Source organism: Lissotriton vulgaris, chromosome 6, assembly GCF_964263255.1.
Source record: "Lissotriton vulgaris chromosome 6, aLisVul1.2, whole genome shotgun sequence".
In the NCBI taxonomy this organism is placed as follows: Eukaryota; Metazoa; Chordata; class Amphibia; order Caudata; family Salamandridae; genus Lissotriton; species Lissotriton vulgaris.
This window is the reverse complement of record NC_141694.1, coordinates 1171206680-1171230059: the sequence shown is the minus strand read 5'-3', so window position 1 is coordinate 1171230059 and position 23380 is coordinate 1171206680. Positions and strand designations below refer to the sequence as shown.

At 47.4% G+C, this 23380-nt stretch overlaps 1 protein-coding gene and 1 pseudogene across 2 annotated transcripts in view; one reads left to right on the top strand and one right to left on the bottom strand.

The window, feature by feature from the left end:
• The window catches only part of LOC147708595 (uncharacterized), a 75851-nt gene that overhangs the window by 31231 nt on the left and 21240 nt on the right, over positions 1-23380 (bottom strand). The window lies entirely within an intron of this gene.
• LOC147708594 (uncharacterized) overlaps positions 17613-23380 on the top strand; it is a 46307-nt pseudogene continuing 40539 nt past the window's right edge.

The window sequence follows — 23380 nt, the reverse complement described above, 5'->3', positions numbered from 1 at the left end:
CTGTGGAGGTCAACGGAAGTGAACAGGTTAAGAACTGCCCATGTAGAGGATGAATAATAATAACAAATAAACTACAAGCTGTTAATTTGATAACGGCACTAATGAAACTTCAGCTTCCCTATCGTCATGGCCTTTGTAGATTTTTTTATGAATGAATGATTAACTAAAAGTAAGAAATGGGTGAGAATCTACTGAATTGGTAGAAACATGATTTAGAGCAATGTGCACAAGAACAGGATACCCTCGCCACTGAGTAATACTACCTACAAACAAATGCAGTATAACATCCCATATACATTGCATTAAAACAAAAAAAGATAATCCAAAATTAACAAAAAGAGGATGAATACTTGGGTGTTGAGGGCAAGGGACAGAATTTCATGTCATGTCACGAGGTCCTAAATTGCCAAAAATATGAACTTCACTCTTTGAAGCATAAATTATTATGCTGGGTTCTTCACCAGCAATAAAGGAATGAGGAAAGTGTTGGCACTATTATTACACAAATATTGATTTTATGTAAATGAAAGATACATAAATTACTTTGTTATGTAGTATGGTGCGAAGAATGCAAATGCTACATAAAGTTACAATGGAGGAGGCAATATATGACCAATACAGGTATTTCAAATCATACAAAATGGTGAGGATTTGATATCCTTTATTTTCATCATATTTCCTTTATTTTGGTTAAATAAAACCATAAAAAGTACAATATAAACATTTAAAAGGATAATGTTGAAAACATACAATTTCATTGTGCAAAACTATTTCTAAGTACAACTTTGTTGTGTGGGTAATTTCGGCCCAACAATACACTACTCATAATCCATTATTTAAATCCATAATATTATAAAAAGGATAAAAGAGATTCGAATTAAACATCCCAAAAATTAATATGATTTACAAGAAAGACAAGTGAACACCTAAATAAAGGGGTTCAAAACCTGTCATAAAAACAATTGGAGCAGTACTCATTAAGTATAAATGAAGGTGCTATTTTAAGGACCATTCGACCTAATGTACCATATTGTCAACAGGTATCTAGGAATATGAATACACCACACCGTCTCTGGTGTTGGTTTTGCATATCCTGAGAGCTGTATGGTGCTCCCTAAACGCAAGAAGTTTTTTTTTATAGTCAAATTTATTGAATTTTCCAAACCACAAATTCATATTGGCATCAAAATCAAGCATATTATCATACTGTACATTCACACGTAGAGCGACAAAGATCGGCAAATGAATTTGCAGGGTAAAATCATACATAGGGTTAACCCAAAAGACAGACGACACGTATCCACTCCTCAAGATAGCAGGTGGAACCATTTGCCCCATACCTTTCGGAAAAGTTTGGCGCAGCCCCGGGCTTCAAAGAGGGGCTCCTCCTGAGTCCCACACTAGTCCAGCCCCAGTCTCTACCTCTGCACAGTGGGGGGCTTGGCCTGGGACCATAGCGCGCTATATCTCGAAACCCAAGTAGTTTACAAAGGTGTATAATCCAACTGAAGCGTTGTTTAGCATATGCCTTATAACAACAAAAAAAGCACATGTTCGTTATTCACTGGGACTTGACAACCCATCAGACAGAGGTTTGTTATGTTTCCCATTTTCGTCCAGGAATGGGTAAAAGAAGCCAAAGGAAATATGCTCAATCTGAATTTAACATAAAGTGCATGTGTGGCAGGGTTGGTAACCATATTCAGGTATTGCTTATATTTAGGTGCACACTTGAACATCAGGATGTGATCTACCAGGCTTCCAGGAGAAACTGCAAAACATTTTATGCTGAATACATAATTCCAGTAGGACGTTTTCAGCTTTTCTCGCGCACCTTTCGGTAATGCAAAGGGTTGTAGCCAGAAACCTTCCAATCCTAATTTGAATAGCTAATTTTTGATACGTGCAAGCTTGGGGATAATCCTAGTATGGAGGCCATCTAGTATAATTCTAATACAGTCTCTATAGGGACCTGGATCATTGTTTGTCCAGAGCCTCAGCCAATATTGGATAGGTCGCCACATAGCAATGCCAGAAATCGATCTTAGGTTCAGGTCGAATCTAATAGGCAAGGTTGGTGCACTGTTTGTAAGTCTCAACAGATTCTTGATAAAGATATTTTCAGCTTTTTCAAGGGTGTTAAGATTAGTGCCCCCATAAATCTGCCCCATACATGACCTACCACAGGATTGAATCTTGTATATGTCCAAGGGAGGGGAGATGGCGAAGGTGGGTGAAATCTTAAGGCGGACCCGGTTCTTTGCTTTGAAATCATTTCACTTTTCTGGACCTGTGCTACCCATCTATGGGAGTCTTTTAGTCTTACACTCAAATAGTCAAATTCATGGGCCCTATTAAGAGCCCCCCTCCCCACCCCCCTCCAGGAACACCTTACTCTTGGGTATTTTCCTGCTCTTACGAAAGACCATGTACTTGGTTTTGTATTTGTTAATTTCCAGACCGTGGTCTAGACAAAAAGCATTACATTTATCCAAGAGAATAGATAGACCACGAGAAGACTTTGATAGTAACAAAGTGTCATCTGCGAAAAGTAGACACAGTATTTTATAATCCTTCACCTTCGGGAATCGTTTCCACATATGGGGGATGCAGCCATTTATGTATAACAGAAAAAGTGTGGGGGCCAAAATACACCCTCGTCTAACACCTCCTCTGATTGGAATGTTTTCCCTCAATTCCCCTGCAGGGCCCCACCTAACCCTTGCAATGTTTTCCGTGTATAATGCATGGATCAGGGACAGTATTTCGCACGGGATCCCGATCTTGTGCAGAGCCATCCAAAGTTTTGCCCTAGGGACAAGATTGAATGTAGCTCGCAGATCCGCAAAGGCACCATACATCAGTCCCCTATCAATGTCTACTACCTTCCACTTAATGGACAGGAATCGGACAATCCAGTCTATGGTGCTGATGGTGGATTTAAATCCGGCCTGTAAGTGAGACAACACTTTGGCTTGGGCAATTCAATCCCGTAGCCTAGATAGGATTTGGATGAGGTAGACTTTCTGGATTTTGTCTAATAGATTTATTAGCCTATGATTTCCCAGTGTGGATTCATCACCCTTTTTTATAAGTAGGGATTATTTCTGCTCCTTTCCAAGACCTAGGGATGGGTACTCCAGTTATCAATGCATTTAACAAGGAATGTATATAGGCTACCCAGACCTGGAGTTCATTCTGGAATAAATCTGCTGAGATTCTATCCAAACTTGGGGCGTTGCGGATTTATGGGCCTGGATTGCATCAAGAGTTTCATTTAGAATGAATGGATTGCCCTCCTCTCCATGGGAATCTGTAGGAAGGGGTGGCAGGGTCTCCAATATCTCATCTCCTAATCTTGCCTCCTCACAAAGTGTCAAGAAGTGATTCACCCAAGCTTCTAGGGTGATATGGCAGTCTTGGTGAGATAAATCTCTATGGCCATCATGTGTAACTAACTGCCAAAAGTGCTTATTGTCTCTACGCCTTACAGCCTCTAATAGATCATCCCATATGCTGGCCTCCCACTGGGTTTTGCTGGTTTTAATAGCCCTAGTTGCGGAGATTATAGGGTTTGTAGGATCTCCGAGAACCCAAGGCACCCAGAGCCAAGAACTGAGCTGCACCATACAATGTTTTTTATTGTGTACCATGTATAGATCAATTCATGTAGTGAAATGTGTGGAGTGAAAATGGGACTCAAGGAAAACTATGTATTTCTGAAATAAGCATAAGATGTGGAGTTTAAAAGCAGTAGTTATGTGTACATCTCTGAATTTGTGGATACTCGAACTAGCATAAGATTTAGAGAGCATTTTTCAAAATATCTTCTTTCATACACACTAGCTTACATTTGGAAGGCACAAATGCAGCAAAATGCAATTGGTAATAACAAATGTTCTACTATTTGATGCTCCTTCCCATGCAAACGGTATCTCACTTGTGTGGGTAGGCCTAGTGTTTGTGTAAAAACAACAAGTTGATGGACAGAATGCAGAACAATGTCATACATTCACCCCAGTACAGAGATCTGGGCCTAAATCCCTCGTTTTTTTGCACTCCACACCACCCCAGTTCTGACATGGCCATATGCAAATCAGCCTTGACCCTGTGCATCATGGGAACAGTCCAGCCCGAACTGCCAAGCCATGTCTCTCCTGGACCGGAATCAAGCATCCTAGGACCGGTTTCTGGCTATCAGCCGTCATCAGCCAGGATAGCTTGACTCCAGTGGTGTGGAGAACATGGGACTCACGTCTGAGCATACCCATTACACTCGGGGTGACAATTGCAAAAACAACAGTTGATGAACAGAATGCAGAACAATGTCATACATTCACCCCAGTACAGAGATCTGGGCTGAGTGCTTATGACAGGAAATTAGCCAAAAGACAACATGGAAGCATCACATATTTCCACTCAAAACCGACCTTTTTTCCAATATGGATTTTTTGCCCTTGCGCAAATGACACCTAAGGAAACCCAGCAAACCTGTACATTAGCTACATAGGGGAATCCAGGATGGGGTGACGTGTGGCATATATGAGGTTTCTTTCCCCAAATCCCATGCAAACCTCAAACTTGGACTAAAAAAACTTTTCTTCACATTTCTGTGATGAAATGTTTTGGAATCTGGGGGGAGCCACACACTTCTTCTAACATGCATTTCCCTCAAGTCTTCTGTTAAAAATGATACCTCACTTGTGTGGGTTAATCTATTACCAGCGATAGGAAACGGCCCAAAACGCACCATGGACACCTCACATTTTTCCACTCGAAATTGACCCATTTTTGCAAAGTGTGTAGCTGTGCATTTTGAGCCCTAGCTCAGCGGGCACCTAGGAAAAACCTAGCAAACCAGCATATTTTTGAAAACTAGACAATCACAGGATTCTAGAGTGGTGTGCCTTCTGTGAATCCCATGAGGTGTTCTTACCCACAATGCCCTACAAACCTCAAACTTTGCCTGAAATCATGAATTTTCCTTACATTTCTGTGACTGAAATGTCTGGAAGCTGCATGAATCCGCAAAACTCCTACCACCAAGCGTTATCCCACTTGTGCCAATAAAAACATGGCGACACTTGTGTGGCAGGGCCTAGTGGCAGAGACAGGAACATATCAAAGCAAGGTCAATTGGAGCCCTTGCGAGGGGAGTCACACTGAACTCGGTTTGGATAAAAACATTCCCTGGCATCTAGTGGGCTATCTGCCCCCTCTGGGGGAGGGGCAGATAGGGAGAGCAGCAAAAGTGTTGCCCCATTCATTTAAGGTGGAGGCATGGCAATGCGCATGCTGGGCAGCCCCATCCCTATATTGTGGAGAAGTGTGGCTCAATGGTTAGAGCGGCAGACCTGGATGCAGAGGTCTGGCCGGGACCAGGGTTCAATTCCCGACGCGGCAGGGTCTTGGGCTCAATGGCCACAGACTCGATAATTCTCGCCTCGGTGCCTACTCTAATCATGGGTCCCCACTCTGCAACTCTGGGCAATAGCTTCCTTAATCTCCACAACGGCCCTAAAGCGCTGGGATGCCTGGTTTCACCTTAGGCGGTGCCCAGTAGGGAGCATCTCACAGGGAAAGCCAGGATGGGTTCCACAGCGGTATACAGCGCCAAGATGCCTGTCAGGTGATAGTGCGCTTTACAAGTATACATACACATTTACACACATTAAAAAAAATATCTAACATTCCATGGCATCTAGTAGGTTTTCCGCCTCTTTGAGGCAGCAGATCAGGGATAATTACCCCACCTGTCCCCCAGAGGTAGAAAGATTGTTGTGCCCCATTTAGTTGAAATGGGGGTATAGCCATTCCCATGCTGGACAAACCCTACACCTGTATTTTTCTTTTTTTTTTAAAGAATACAATAAAAATAAAAAATCCCTGCAGTACGGGGGAATTCTATGAACGGACCAGAGGCTCTGATTATGCTTCTCAATCTTTACTACTCAACTTAAAAGCAGCCAATCAAACGATAGTAAACATGAAAAACACTACATTTCCCATTTGGCTTTGAACCATGCCTCCATCAACCACCAATCAACAGTGACCAGCATATATCAAATAGAGAAGCACCGCCTTTCTGCCTCTTTCTTTGCTGCTCCGCAGTTAAGTTAAGCGCCTCTCTATTTTGCATATCTATTACTATTAGACATACGACATGTGATGGACATATTTATTGTTTTGCTATATGATGATTACTTGCAGCGACACCCGACCCCTTCTGTACCGCTGCCGGCATTGTTTTATTTTGCAGGTGGCCAATCGGAGCTTCCCGTATGAGCCATTATTCCTAGACCGCGGCAAAGTCTCTCTCCTGGTTAGGTGCTTTGTGTGTGTTGCGCCTTTCCACTTTAATATTCCATTTAGGTTTAATCTCCCTTTTTCTCTATCCGCGTGGCCTCTCCGCCGCCTTGCGGCTCGCGGAATCCTTGCTCAGCCGCATTGGAATTGGCCTCTCTGAGGAGCCAAGTTTCGGGTGCAGCCTAACTGAGCTACAGTCGCGTAACTTTACGGAAGCCTGCACGCAGAGCAGATTCCAAGTTAGATTGCTGGAAGCCGTCTCTCCCCAGGTTGGAAGGCTGGAAGAAAAGGGATTGCAGGAATTTGCCGGTACCAGGCCTCATAAAATTGGTTACCATTCAGAAAAATTACTCCTTATCAAGACTTTACAATTTAACTCTTTCAGGTTCATTAGTTTTATCCTGATTACTGGTCCTGCAGGCTGCTATGGAATCCTCCCCTCCTGAAGTCCTGAAGGTGACAGTGTTGGTACCTTTTTAGCTTTCCTGCACCAGCTAATTGCTCCCTCCTGGCACCCTGCTTATAAGCTGAACATGGCTGCAAATACTGGCTTCCCTTCTGGGGAATGTTGTGATTGGAGTGACCCTGTACTCCCTTGCAAAAGGTCTGATTATGAGACCCACCACCAGGATCTGGCTGCTTATGGCCCGGGGGAAGATGAATATTACTTCTATGACAAGAGCATAGAATCCATGATTGACAAAACGGAGGAGAAAAAGTTAGGCTAAGCCTTGCCTTCAGCCCTCCTCCCCATTTCCCCAACGCTTGGATAAGTTGGTGGGGAGTGAGTCATCCCCCTCTCCTTTCGCCCACATCCCCCCAGCCCTCTCCCTCTGCCCCTGCTTGGCCACATGTGAAAGTCATTACAAAAGTGACTGAAGGGATTACTGCAGATAATGCTTACGGTGTGAACCCAATAGCCCCCCTGTCCCCTCGCTACCCCTGTACCCGGCCCCCCACACTGATACTGACACAGATTCTTCCTCTTCTCAAGAAACTCAACCTGGCAAACACTTTAGCCCAATTGGGCTAGTTTTTGGTAGGATTGGGTTACGCACAACGTATTCGTCCCTAAACTACTCCAGAGCTCATTTAGCTCGGAGTTCTTTTGGAAAAGAGACCCTGCTTACGCCTGATGTGGCTGAAAGAGTTATCTGGCCTTGAAGTGTGAACAGACTCCTTTGAAATCTTTGTTCTCTTGACTCCCCCTAAGCCCTGTGGACTGTAAGAATGTTTATACAGCTTTGCTGAGGAGCTAGGTACTTTATTTGGTGTGTACTATCGGTTGGCTACCCCTCTTACTCTTCTTTCCTGGCCAATACAATTATAATTCTGCCCGGCCATGGAAGATTGGGTGACTTATGAAGATGACAACCTATTTGAAGAGGAAGTGACAACCCCTGCCTTGGAGGATAATATTGTGGAGGCTCTGGACGCTACCGTCCAGGAGTCAGTGAATAAGGCCGTGGAGAAGGCAGACCCTGGGACTGTGCAGCAAGTGCTGGCTGCTGTGTTGCAGCCGATAACAAAACAACTAGAGCGATTTGCCAAACGTCATGACTTTACTACCCCTGCTGAGCTGGCTAAGGGTACCACGACTAGTGGGCTCCAGTCTAAGACTTGGCCTCATGCTGATGCTCTCTCTTTACTACCTCCTTCTGGTAAGGCCAAGCGTCCTGACACTGATACAGACACGGACACGGATACCACAGGGACTGACACCCCTGATGAGGCTCCCCCGAAGACGAAAGCTAGGAAGACAAAACACATGGAGCAAGACCTATCCCAAACTAGGTCTACCCTGTTTACTTTCAACCCTGCCAACATAGTCCATCCTAGGTCTTTGGACTCTGCTCCTGCGCCAGAAGTGGTGGTGTATCAGCATGACAATCTCCGACGGAGTTTTGATAAGGAGGTGCGTAATAGATTACGCTCGGAATGCCCCAGGCCCGATATTCCTGACAAAGTTGCGGACACCCCGGATATCGACGCAAATCTACTTACCTTCCTCAAGAAGTTCGCGAAGGACCCAAAGAAAGGTATTGATCGGGCCTGGCGAGGCTGCCAAGAAAAACTCCTGAACGTGGCAGGCCCTCTTGCCAAGATCCTAGAAATGGCCTTAGAGGCACAAGAGTCGGGCACTGCGGTGGACCCAGATGTCCTTTCAGGGTGGACCCAGACGGCCACATGCCTATTAGGCAACGCAGATTGCACTATATCTACAGAATGGCGCAAGTCGCTTCTCATGCGGATGGACTCCAACCTTACTGAGTTGGCTGCAGCGGAACCGGGCCCCTTGGCAGAGGGCAATCTCTTCAGAGAACGCTTTGTCAAAGATGTTTCCAAGTATATGGGCACGTACACGACACTCGATAAGGCTCAGTCTGGCATTAAACGAGTCTTTTAGGCTGGCCTTTTTCACCGAGCCGGGCGAGGCCGAGGACGCTCGCCAGGCCATCAATTTTCCCAAGGTCCTCCGCGGGGAGACTCAAAGGGGCCGTGGAGAGTGGGATTCCACTCGCGGGGAACCTTCTACCCCACCAGACAACGCTTTAACCGGAGGCGTTTCCACAGAGGTAGCCACCCAGGGGGCTTCCAAGCCCGAGACTCTGCTGGTAAGTGCTCCTGACAACTTTCTAATACCCTTGGAAAGACGCACTCAGTTTTTCTATCACAATTGGTTTAAAATTTCACAAGATGCATAGATCCTACAGACAATTCAGGGATTCCATCTAGATTTCTACCAGAATCCTTATCAGGACAAGCAGCCCAGGCAGCTTTCTTTTTCCCCCACTAGAAAGCGATTTTATAGAATCCGAACTAGACTAATTGCTGTAGAAACACGCGATAGCGTACTGCAACGAGGGACCTTGCGGTTTTTGCAGCAATATTTTCTTAGTACAGAAGAAAGGCGGAGGTCACAAGTTAGTATTGAATTTGAAGGAGTTCAACCAGTTCATGACCTAAAAGCACTTCAAGATTGAGGGCATCCATCTTTTGGCAGATCTTCTGAAAGAAGGAGACTGGATGGTCCGGTTCAACCTGAAGGACGCCTATCTGTCAATAACTATTTTTCCTCCTCTTCACCGTTTCCCACAATTTCAATGGCGGAACTGGGGGTTTCAGTACTTGGTCCTTCCTTTCGGGTTCTCCTCAGCACCATGGTACTTCACCAAGGTGATGAATCCGGTGATAGCTCACTTACGAGAACAAGGTATTTGCATGATAGTTTATCTGGACGACATACTCATCATGGCGCAGTCTCCAGCTGTAGCTGTTCAGCATTTACACATGACCATAACTACTTTGCAAAACGTGGGGTTCGTGATCAACGAATCCAAATCAGATCTATCTCCCTCTCAGACTGTGGACTTTCAGGGGTTCGTCATAAATTCTCAGACGGCCCAGTTGAGTCTCCCCTGCTTTAAACTGAAAGTCATCAGAAAGGAGCTCTCCACGCTGTTGTCCAAGCAAACAGTCCCACAGAGAGTGATTGCCAGGATCATGGGTCTTCTGGCATCCTCCATACAAGCAATCTTTACGGGTCCTCTTCATTATCGGGCCCTTCAGAGATTAAAGATACATCTTCAGAAAGGTCTCTCTTACACAGACGTTGTCCCTCTCTCCCAGCAAGTGAGGGAAGAGATAGTGGTGGCTGAGCCACGTGGAGGCATGGAACGGCAGAGTTATTTTCTGGTCTCAGCCAGAGGTAGTTATAGAGACAGACGCCAGCCGTTGGGGCTGGGGTGCGCGTTGCGAACATATCTCCACAGGCAGGCGATGGCCCGTGTGCGAACTCGATCTTCACATCAATTGCCTAGATCTCTTAGCGGGATAGTTTGCGATCCGGACACTGTCACCCAAACAACTCTCGTGTTGCATTCTACTTCGGAAGGACAACATCTCTGCAATGAGGTACATCAACAAATTGGGAGGCACAAGTTCCTCAATGCTACGAGAGATAGCAAAGGACTTCTGGCATTACTGCCCAAGTCGGCGGATATCAGTGATAGCCGAATATATCTCGGGGCAGTCGAACATAATAGCGGACTGGAACTCACGGCACCTCAAGGATTACAGTGAATGGCAACTCCATCCCCAGAGAGTCAGTTGGTTGCAAGCGATCTGGGGCAGTTGCGAGATTTAACTCTTTGCGTCCAGGCTGAATCTACAGATGGAGAAGTTCCTCAGCTGTAGGCCAGATCTGTTAGCGCGGGCGACGGATGCTTTTTCTCAGGACTGGTCCACGGGCCTGAATTATGCCTTTCGCCCATTCATACTGATTCCCAGAGTGACGACATAAGTCACTCGCTACTTGGCAGAAGGGATTTTAGTAACATGTGGAAGTCGCAGCCTTGGTTCCCAATATCATTAGAGATGAGCTGTGACTCCCCCAGGATTATCCTGTCATCCTCGACGATACTCCAGGACCCTCATGGATAAATGCACCTGGTGATGTTATCGGGACAGTTGTCTGATGGCCTGGAGGCTTTCAGGCAAAGATGGGAAATGCCAGGATTTTCTGACAAAGCTGCAGCTTTCATCAACCAAGCATGGGCTCCCTCCACCAGGAACCGCTATTCTTCGGCCTGGAAGGGCTGGGTTCGTTGGTGCGTGGAACACGTGGATCCCATGGGGGCAGACTTACCCCATGTTGTAAATGTTTTGTCTGAAAAAGCGTTGGAACGTCTGGCGTACCATTCGGTTAACAATTTTCGTTCGCCCATTTCGGCTGGTCATTCTTAGATAGAAGGCAAGCAGGTAGGTATGTATCTAGTGATTTGTAAGTTATTAAAATGTATTATGGTAGCAAACCCCCCTAAACTAAAGTATTCCTCTCTGTGGGATGTGTCTCTAGTTCTTTCCTTATTTGACATATGGCCCCATAATAACATGTTAACAAGAAAACAACTATCGTGTAAGTTAGCTATGCCATTATGCTTGTCGGCGATCTTCCGATGTGAAAGCCCTGGATCTTACAGGTAGAGTATTAACTCCTGAAGGAGTTTCCTTTAACATTACTGCCAAAACTAAGACTTTGTCGAGAAGCGTGCAGTACCATGCTTTTCTTGGTAATGCCAAGCTATGTGTAGTTCAATGTCTAAAGACTTATGAAGAATGTACAACATCTATACGACCTGATGGTGTGGCTCAATTGTTAATTGCACTGAAGAAACCCTATAAACCAGTTTCTGCGGCTACTACAGCCAGATGGTTAAATCAGTCATGCAAGAAGCCGTAGTTGTTACCCAAGTGTATGGAGCTCATTCTGTGCTTGGGGCCATGGCCTCGAAAACCTTTATGTTGGGTTCTACTATTCACGATATCATGCAATCTGCCGACTGGTTTTCTGAGTCAACTTTTAAACAGTTTTAATATAAACCGTTGGGTGATATAGCTTCAGTTGTATTTGATAAGCATTAAACTAGCATAATCCGAAGCCTCCGGTCCTGTAATAGAATAAACAAGCATTAAAAATACAATAGGTCTCACCTTTCATTAAGTAAAAGCCATTTGCTTTGCTATACAACACCATTAGCAAAGCAAATGGCATTAACTTAATCAAAGGCTAGACCTATTGCATTTTCAATGCTTGTTAAAGGGTAGCTGGAAGTGTTAGCACTTCGAAATGAACTTCCCTTGGAGGTCCTCTATATTGGTCAGTGAAAATGGCATGCAAATCCATCGGGGGAGGTAGGGCGTGAAACGTTCCACTTCAGCCGCCAATACAGTCTCTGTTTTGCAACACTGCGCATACGTGAATAATCTGTATGGCGTGTGAGGAGCTATATGGGTGCCCTATTTACTTCTCTGCGCATCCACTTCCTACACAAAGCTTATTCCCAAGAATGAAACTGCTCGCTAACATTAAGTGAGCATTATGAGCTTTGATATTTTTTAAGAAATATTTGGAGGGTGCACTTTTTACATAAAGGTGTATGCTCCTTTTCAAATTGCAGGTCAAGCTACGCAAATGCTAAATAAAAACTTTAATAAGAGAAAACATTTTTAATGATATTTGCAAACTATCATTGCGCCGCGCAGTTTGTGCGATAGTGTAACTGCCTTTTAAGTTCAATACTCCAACCTAGAGCCAAATGGGGAGGCTTCATGCTGGTGTCTGAGTAATCCTAGATGGTGGACGTTGAGGTGCCACCTAAAGTGGGTCAGGGAGTGACCTGCAGGCTAGATGCATGTCAGCAAGGACAATAGAAGGGCTATTCTTTTCTTTCTTTTTTTTGGTAAATCTTTTTATTAAACAGCACCGACATGAGGTACAAATCACAGAGTCAATTGGGGTCACAGTAGAAATCAAGTTACACGCAGTTCAGCAACACAATTCATTGAAATTCAAGGGGATGGGGGATTATCATAATTGGTTTCACGGGGGAGGTGCAAATATATCTCCCCGGTATGCGTTCCAGGGGGTCCCAACCTTAGACCATTTGCGGGGACAACCCCGAATAACATTGACTGTTTTCTCTCAGCATACACCAGTCTAGATCTTGCTCCCAGGCTACGACAGTGGGCAGGTGCGGGCTCCCCAAAGCTGTGCGATATTTCTTTTGGCAATCATGCTGCCAAGCGTGACCCATTTCATAGTATAGGCATTAAGGTCGGTAGGTACCCAGATGTTAAGGAGGCACCTGGGTGCTTTTGGTTTAATTTCTACCCCATCACTTGGCCTTAGACCGTGTGGATTTTGCACCAATATTCTTGGATTTGCTCACAGTGCCATAATATGTGTATGAATGTGCCCAGTTGTGGGCATCCCTTCTACAAGAGCCATTTGTCATCCCACCCATATGTACCAATTGGGGACCAGTTATATAAATTCTGTGAAGGATTTTCATTTGCACCAGCCGCCTGAGTCTCGCTGGGATAGCGACCGTCTTGGGAGAGGAGACCACCTCCTGCCAGGATAGGGCTATCCTTTTCAATCGGAGGGTCATTATGTTATTGCATATAGAGACCTCCACATGGTCTTGTTTTCAAGGTCATAGTAGGTTTGCCTTTAAGTTCATCTGGTTAGTGGCTGGAGAGCCAAAACTTTTGCAAGAAACTCAAGAAATAGTTCGAGGCTTGGTGCTACTGCAGTGGCACTGCCTACTTCACATGACGTCATCGGGACTGGGCCGTGAGTTTTTTTTTTTTATAAGTGAAGTTATCACCCTTGCATTCATTTTAAGCCAAAGACGCACCAACGCCATTTATTAATGTGTTGGGAGTATATGAAATTAAATACTACTTCACATAACACATAAAAGAGGTTTCACTGTGCTTACCAGCCTACCCACCTCAGTGTTCGCCCAACGAGAGTCCTTTATCCGCCATAATATGCAGATTATTAGAGAATCGCAGAAGAGGTACTGGCAGGTAAACTGCCACCTAAAACCATTTTGTGATAATTGTAGTCATGTGTGGGTTCACAGCGCTTTCTCCAGAAAGTCGGGCATAGAGACATATTTTAGATACCAGACAGGAGTGATCTTTTAATATTTTTAATGAGATTATTATTGGCCTCTGGGGCTCTGTTGGAAACTAAACTGCAAATACCTGAGGTCATTCAAGGACTGATCTTGCCGTCCAATCAGAGAGAGGGCTACATTTTTGTTGGTACAAACGGGGTTCCCTCATACAAGCCTTAACTCAATGGTTGGACGGACTCGAAGTTGTTGTCCCTAGTCACGGTGCACCAAACGCCTCTGCACTCAGACTAATAGCACATCTACAAGCACACTTAGTTTCCCTTATTATTTTATGACATGCTTAATATACAGTGAGGTAAGCTTCAAGGCGCAAATGAGCATGCGACTAGTAGTGCATGGACGTGGCGAGTGGCTTCACCACTGCCCCAATATGTATTGCCATTCAGGCAGACAGCTGCGCATGCGTACAAGCCAGGATTCGGACAGGAAATCCCGAACTGTGCAAACACAAGGAGATGATGGACGGAGCGCTGAAAAGTTTCAGACACTCACCCCCAGTCACAGATCTGGGTTGAATCCATCATCATTCTTTAGCTCACTTCGCCACCCCAGTTCACACCCAGCTATATGCAAATCAGTCTTGACACTATGCCTCATGGACACAGTCCAGCCCGAACTGCCAAGCCAGGTGGCAGAGAGCGGATGCTGTCTGCCATCTTTTACATTCTATTTCATGATACCCCTTTTTCTGCAGTCGCATTGACTACATACCCAAGTCCTCACCAAGGCCTGAGGAACTAGCTGAAAGGGTGACTTCTCCATACCTCCTTCTGTGTAAGCCGAACAAATGGGTTTGGTTGGCCAATAAAATATATTTGGCTTCCTACACATTGACCATGGTCCCTTGTTTCCTTATGCAAATCAGTCTTGGCCTGACTCAAAAGAGACAGTGCAACTGCAAAACGAGAAGTTCTTACCAAAAGTACCTTCAATACAGGAGCACAACCAATTTTGGCCTCGTTGGGCCTCATCAGTGGGGTTCAGCTTGAGTCCCAACGCACATCTGGACATAACACTCCAACCAAGAGGACTTAACTTAGCCCAAAAAGGTGTGGCTTGAACACACAGCTTAATCAAAACCACTAGCAAAAAACGGTGGGCTCATTCCATGCCAGATGGTGGCGTCGGTGAAGGTGGGTGTGGTGGTTGTTGTGTTCTAGCGTTTGCACGTCCGTGACGTCACGGGCGTAGGACGTCAGGACACGTGGCGTAATAGAATAAAAAGGGTCCCCGCCCGACGTACGCCAGTTGGTGACGCCGGGCAGTCCAGTAACCAGCAGCCTGGTGTCTGTGTGTTATTGAGTGTCCCCACGTGTCAGGCCGATTGCATGGAGTGTGTCCCTCACCCCTAGGACACAACACCTGGCGACGAGGGTGGGATCCCCCCTCCCCCCCCTCGCTGCAACGTGCATCATCAGCCACAGGGCAGTCGCGAGCCACCACAACCGCTCGAGGCGCTTGTGCCATGGGAGGCCCACAGTTAAGCCGCGCTGACGGCCGGAAGAGAGAGATGAGCCGCTGTGCCCCCGCGACCCGCCATGACCTCACAGGGCCTCACTGACACGGTGACACCGTCAGAGGTGTTCTGCCTGGGCCGGAAGCACGTCGCCCCGAGCTGCGCCCCACCCCAGCAGGAGCGCGAGGCTCTGCTAGCACGGAGAGGAGAAGCGCCGAGCCCTCAGGCATCTGACACTCCCCCAGGCACCGCTCATGCCGTGGAGAGCTGCTGGTAGCCCTCGATCAGGCCGAAGACGTGCACAGCCACGTGGGAGCACGTGCCCTGTGGCCCAGAGGCAGCTCCAGACTGCCAATAAGACAGACGGGTACCCAGAACTCCCAAGCATTGGCACAACCAAGTGCTGCATCAGGCTGACAGCAAGAGGATACAATACCAGAGAGGGGAAAGCACGTAATAATCAACAAGCCTTGGCACACACACACACGGCCCAAAACCTCCACAAGCAGTGGCACAATCGAATGCTATATTAGCCCAAGAGGACAGCAGGAACCCCGCCCGGCCATAGCCACGCACGGGTGCACTGTGCACTACCCTAGGGAACATGGCCACCATACCTCCCATCGAGCTGTTTGTGATGGAGGGCTCCCCGTCGTCCTTGGCCCTGAAGTGGAAGGACTGGGTAGCCCGCCTATTATTATTCTTCGTAGCAACCAAAGTGCACAAAGAGCAGAAACGCGCCATGGTCCTTCACTTGGGAGGGAAAGATGTCCACAACATAGCAAATACCCTAGTGGAAGTCCCGCCAAAAAAATCACCACTTGCTCATAAATGCCCTGAACGCGCACTTTGAGCCCATGGCCAACCAAGACTATGAGCGGTTCATATTCCGTCAGGCAAGACAATTACCGGAGGAGTCACTAGACATGTACCACGCCCGGTTAAAGAACCTAGCCTCGACGTGTGGGTTTCACGGATGCCACCGACGAAATACGTGGTCAAATAATACAAGGTTGCACCTCAGCAAAGCTAAGGGAACGGATCCTATATGAGTCCGGCAAACCACTAGCCGACATACTAACCCTAGGACGCACCAAAGAGTTGTCAAAAGCCCGAGCGGCCCACATGGAAGCGGCCCTCCAAGCGCCAGTAAAGGCCGAGCCGGTCAACAAGGTGACCGTCAGATCCCCAACAACGTGGACCGAGAAGAGCACGGGAGCCGTCACGAGGACATCGCCAAAGACTTGTGGATACTGCGGAGGGCTACCACATCCCGCATCAGAATGCCAGGCAAAAGGAAAAAGATGCTCAGGGTGTGGGCGTTTCAACCACTTCGAGAAGGTCTGCCGATCCAAGAAATTCCGCAAGCCGCGTCAGGTGGTGAACATGGTACCAGAGGGGAATCACAGCCAGTGTGACATGGACAATGACGAGGAGGAGGAGGAGGAGCGGACGGTGCACAAGGTGCACACGGTCAGTAACACCACCCAAAGAGCCCGGCAGATGACAAGGAATGCTTCTAGGCTGCCGAGCAGCGGAAGACCTCGGAGTGGTCACTTTCGCCTTCGGGGTGCACCAGGAGTCGATACAGCAGCTGATAACAGAGTTTTCGGACGTTTTCAAAGGCATCTGGAAGTTCACCGGGAAGGAGTTGCATCTCCACGTCGATTCGACAGTGCAGCCGGTAGCCCTGAGGCACAGCGGAATCGCCTTTCACCTCAGGCTGTTGGTGGAAGAAGAACTCAAAAAGCTGGAAGCAGCAAGGATAATAGAAAAGGTATCTGGCCAGAAAAGTCAAGCAACAAGGAGCCGTGCGAATCTGCGTGGACATGCGACTCCCCAACGCAGCCATCAAGAGGGAGCGACACATAACACCCACCATTGATGACCTCATTGGGGAGATGGCTGGAGCCAGCTGGTTCTCCAAGTTGGATCTACGCTCTGGCTATCATCAACTGGTGCTGGACGAAGAGTCAAGTAACATCACAACCTTCTCTACACATCTGGGACTTCGCCGATACACCGGCCTCCGCTTCGGAGTGTATTCCAAAACATCATACAGGAGCTTATTGCCGATATACCGGGTGTAAGCAATGTCAGTGATGACATCATGGTGCACGCCCGGACCATCCCGGAGCACACCAGTCGACTGACCCAGGTACTTCAGAGGTTGCGGGAGGCAGGCCTTACCCTACATCACCCGGACCATCCCAGAGCACACCAGTCGACTGACCCAGGTACTTCAGAGGTTGCGGGAGGCAGGCCTCACCCTACATCGCGAGAAGTGCAAATTCCTCAAACGAAAGCTGCAGTTCTTTGGATACAGCTTCTCCACCGAAGGTGTCAATCCGGATCCGGATATGGTCAAGGATACCAAGGAAGCAACAGCCCCCACCAGTCACCGGAGCTTCCTGGGCATGGTATATTACTGTGGACGATTCATCCGGGACCTGGCCAACCTAACACTGCTGCTGAGAGAACTCACGAAAGACGCCACGCCCTGGAAGTGGGACCCGGAACAGTCCAAAGCCTTCCAAGAGAATAAAGACGCTCTCTCTGAGGCCACCACGTTAGCCTTCTTTGATTCCCGCAAACTCACACAGGTGGCTGTAGACGCCAGACCCGTGGGACTAGGTGCCGTGCTGATGCAAAGACAGAGGGCGGACGAAGACTGGACTCCGGTGGCATTCGCCAGCAGGTCCCTCACGGACACCGAAAAAAGATATTCCCAAATTGAGAAGGAGGCGATAGCCATTCACTGGGGGTGCCGGCACTTCCATATGTATGTGTATATATATATATATATATATATATATATATATATATATATATATATATATATGGAAAACCCTTTGTGGTTACCACCCACCACAAGCCGCTGGTAGCCCTGTTTTCGGGAACCTCCCAAAAACCTCCACCGCGCATCAAAAAATGGATGCTACAACTACAAGACTACAACTGTAAGGTGGAATACCAACCGGGATCTCGAAACCCGGCCGACTACTTATCCCGACATCCTCGAGCTGCAACCCCAGGAGAAATGGAGGAAGCCGCAGACGCCGAAGAATACGTGAGATGCATCACCGCCAGATCGTGCCCTATGCCCATGTCCATCGAAAACATTGCGGAAGCCACCCGGAGGGACGAGTGCCTACAAAAGGGCTAGGATGGCACTCCAAAGTGGAAATTGGCATAAAGCCAAGGAAGAGTGGAAGATCTTGACTCCGGAGGCCCAAAAGATCATGGACAGCCTTTATCACGTTCGAGAAGAGCTCAATGAAGACGACACCGGATGTCTATTGCGCGGTCACCGGCTGGCGATACCGTCCGCCATGACAGCTCAAGTGGCGCAGTTGGCCCACATAGGCCATCAGGGAATGGTCAAGACGAAGTCCCGACTGCGGACTAAAGTTTGGTTGCCCCTAATGGACGACCTCGTGGAGGCCATGGTAAGATCCTGTGCGGCCTGTCAAGTAACCGGAGAAGGGCCTTGAGCGACCCCGATAATCGTGGAGCCCCGGCCACACTCCTCTTGGGAGTGCGTCAGTCTCGACTTCGGCAGCCTTCCGGACGGCAGGCACACCCTGGTAGCCATAGACGACCACTCCAAGTACCCGGAAGTGGAAATAGTGTCCACCACAAGCGCCACGGAGGTGATTCCCAAACTGGAGAAAATCATGGCCGCCCATGGACTGATGCGTGAATTAAGGACGGATAATGGTCCTCCCTTCCAGGGACAAGAACTGGCCAGTTATCTCACCGCGCTGGGCATCCAACACCGCGGGATAACACCGAGATTGCCCCAAGCCAATGGGAAAGTAGAAAGGTTCATGCGAACACTTAAAATCATCCGCATTGCCCACGACAAGAAGCAGTCGTTGGAACTGGCCATCTTTACATTCTTAAGGAGCTATAGGCAGACACCCCACACCACCACAGGGGTCGCCCCAGGACATATTCTCATGAGACGTGTGGTCGCTGACTCAATACCCCATCATCCTTGATTGCGCCCTGACCCTTCGGACGAAGGCCAAGTCGAAGCCCGCCGGATAAAGGCGTATGCTCAAGTCAGCCAGCGGAGGAGGGCCCGAGCGCCACAAGTCACTCGAGGAGACGTTGTACTACTCAAGAATCGAGCCACCGGCGGAAAGTTCAGACTGCCTTATGAAGCAAGGCCATGGACTGTAATTAATGTGAAAGGCACCCGGGTTATTGCTGTCAGGGGCCGAGAGACTGTGGCTCGCAACGTGTCGCATTTAAAAAAATATCATCCCGAAGAAGGCGCTGCCGCCTCCCCTGAGGCTCCAGAACCCTTGATGACACCCAGCCCGGAAGGAGACCGTCTCCCAATATGGCGGAATGCAGAATGCTTCCGGGGAGACCTGAATCAGACCGCCGGCGAGGGCTCTTGACCGGAGGGAGCCGAGAATCCTGAGGTGGACAGTCTGGTGGGTGATCCAGAGGCCACTCCTTACGAAGCGCCGTCCACGGCTGAGGCTGGCGCCACTCCGGGCCGAGGGGCCTCCCACCAACGGCTGAGAAGGAACCCAGCGCCATCCTGTCGCCTAAGAGACCATTTCACGTAAGACTGTTCCTTATATGTTTTTGCAGTACTGTTTAATGCCCATTTGTCAAAGATAGCCCTAAGAACACTGGGACTGCTGCTCTGAAAGAAATGTTTATGGCACTGTTATCTTTGCTTTTTTTGGTTGGGGAGGAATGTTGTGTTCTAGCGTTTGCACGTCCGTGACACGTCAGGTCACGTGGTGTGATAGAAAGGGTCCCCGCCCCGACGTACGCCAGTTGGTGACACCGGGCAGACCAATAACCAGCAGCCTGGTGTCCGTGTGTTATTGAGTGTCCCCACGTGTCAGGCCGAGTGCATGGAGTGTGTCCCTTCCCCTAGGACACAACAGTGGTTGCATGTGTGGCTGCAGGTGGAAGGTGCAGGGTGGGCGAAGGTCGATCTCACGGGTGGTCCGCAAGGCGGGTAGATTATGCTTGTGCGTAAAAAGCAATTCCGCCTGCATGTTTGCACTTTTCAGCTGCTTTGCGTTCTTGAAGTTTTTTGTGGGTGATTTATTGGCTGTGCTGGTGAATGCAAGGCGGCTTTTCTACTCCCCTCCGAAATCAGGATTTTGTCTGATATCTCCATTTCAAGTACTGGAAGGATGAGCTTTCCAAAAGACATTCATCGGAATCCTCCAAAACCAAGGACAGCTAATGAATGGCAGGTTTTCGCTGCATTTGATTTTAGTCCAGGTAAAAGTGGGTCTTGGTCCGAAGTGGAAGGGGAGAAAGACAACTAAAGAAAGAGAAAGAAAGAAAGAAAGAGAGAAAGCAGGAAAGAAAGAGTGTGAATGGTTGGATAGAAGGATGACCCATCCGCATCCGTGAGGCAGAGAGGGGATGTTTATAACAATGGAAGCTGAAGATACACAGTAAGACAGTGTTTAAGGGAGAAGCATAAAATGGTCTCTATTAAATGAATAAATCACGGCTGCAAACGGCAAAAAATTAAGAGCGCGTCCCTAATTTCCAGACTTCCCCCGCACCCTAATCTCATTACCGGTGTTTATTTTGTTTCAATCCAACATTGCTTTATCCCAAACGTTCGTGACCATGGGATGGGCGCTGTCTGGCATATTCACCTAAGAATTATAGCGCTCTGGCTTTTAAAGTTGTATAAAGATGACTGTTTCGCCAAGTGGCAGATGTCATATATGCGTCCCTTCCCTGCAAGCAATCGCAAATGACTTTTGACAAAATAATATATTCTATCTAACTAATTTCATCACCTTTTTGCCTGCGCTACATCTAATGTCAGTGCAAGCTCACTCCGGCATTCATTCACACGTTGTGCAAATAAATCACTGTATTGGCTGCGGGGATGTTAATACTATAATCAGTGCTTTAAATGGGCCGGTACCGAGTACCAGCACTTTTGTATTTTGAGACAAGACTACCTGCACTTCTTAAGAGAGCCAAAATACTTTTAATTGGAGAGTACGGGCACTTCTCAGAAATAGGCAGGTTCTAGTTTCCCATTTCAAGCACCGACTATAATATGCTGTAAATCCACCCACTGCTGATGCCTTCATGCCGGGCTGCGCATGTAACAGGCGCAGATCTGCCGCTGGCGCGCATCACCTCCCAGCAAGAGCGCTGTTTACTTCTCGTGTAAACTATAAAAGTTGGAAGTGCAGGATTCTCCCTCAGAAAAACCGCAGTGTGCATCTTTTAATGGTATCTCCAAGATTCACAGGGAGATCCTCCTAAAAGCAAGGGTTTTCTGTGTACTGCGCCGCAAATACCTTATTTATATGCAAACCGGACATTGAAGGCCCTTTCGAGCAGCTCCCGCCCTGCCTAGCGGAGAAGTCATCCATATACCTATCTTTGCGCTTGCTGGGAACTCTCCCGTGTGCACCAAAAGCACACCAGCAAAGTGCATGTTAGTATAGAGACCTAGAGTGCGGTGCAAATGTCCCCCGATAAGCCTTATCCGCACAGTAAACACTGGCAACAAGCCTTTTTTTCTATTCGGCTGCATAATTAGAGCCCACTGCCCTCCAAAATAGTTTTAAGCACTTGAAAATGTACAAGACTTCTTTCCGCTTCTCTGTTCTGCCTATGCTCTGCCCCCTCTCTCTTTGCCTTATGAGCCGAGCGTACAGAGGCGTGTTTACCTTTCAAACAGTGCCAGCTGCTATCGCGGGCCTCAGTGCCCATGATGCGAAATGGAGTTAGGGGCATCGTCCGTCCTGCCCGAGCAGCAGCTGATCCAGACTATTCTCTGTGTCTGTTGAGGACTCGGCGGCTTTTAATGGCTGTCGGCGATTATACATTAGGCGAGTATAGATTTGGATATTGGAGTGTTGTAATAAGCGGCGCTGAAGAGGATTCATTTCTGCTTCAACCACTCCAAAGACCAAACTCTCATAACACAGATAATACACAGCTCCTTATTAAACAAGCATTTGCAATGTAATCGGTCCGATTGCATTGCAAATGCTTAAGTTTAAAACTGAGCGCGGCACAGCTTCACGGACACCGCACTCTGTTTCTTTATATATTTCTTAACTTTAACACTGAGCGCGGTGTCCTCGAAGCGGGCACTGCGCTCAGTGCTAAAGTTAAGAAATATATAAATAAACTAGCGCGGTGTCCGTGAAGCGGCGCTGCGCTCAGTTTCAAAGTTAAAAACAAGCGTTCGCCAGGCAGCCGCTGTTTAGATTTTGCATTGCGCTTTCTCTTTAGAGTGAAAGCGCAATGCAAAAATAAACACGCGGCGCCATATCTCCTTTTTTGTCCGGCCCATCCGGACTGGATCGCAGGGCTTGTTAACATAACACGCTTCTACGATAAGAAACTGCTTTATGACAGCCGTGAAGCAGGCGATCCAGTCCGGATGGGCTGGACAAAAAAGCCAAATGGAGGAACACTAGGAACCCTATTTCCAATGGCAGGCCACTGTTTAACATAAACAGGGATGCAAACCAATGGAAATAATTCTTCAAGCCCTTTTCTAAAACTAATCTACAAAAAATCTCGCAGAGCGAGCTACACATGTGCGCAGCAACGCTAGGCGAGACTTAAAAATGAGCTAGCATTCGCGTCAAGAATTTTCAATTCTATTACGGACACAAAGGCAAGGATTATCCCACCTGGTTATTTTACAATATTTGTAATGTTTACCCACCCGTATGTATTGATTATTCTGTTTCAGCAGAAGTTACGGGTTTCTTGAATCTGCTTCCTTCCAAGTTCTGAGAAGATGGAGTAGCAGTACTTCTGGTAAAGAAGATGTTAGCGTTCCAGTTTCTTTTTTTACACGTTGGAGGATGTTTGTTTGGACCTGTATTACTCTTGGGACTAAAACATTCGAGCAAAGAAAGAGGCTCACATAATGGATATGGTGGCTCTTATAGGGTCATACCGGAAGTGTTGTATACCTAAAGCATCATGGGATGTGTATTTTTTTGCATACAAAAACATTTTGATTGGCTGCTGCGAGTGGCAATAAAATAGAAAGAGAAGCATAATCCTCGCCTCCTTGCCCTTAGTAGAATTGAAAATTCTTGGCGCGAATGCTAGCTAATTTTTTATTCTAACTCCAGTCCGTGCG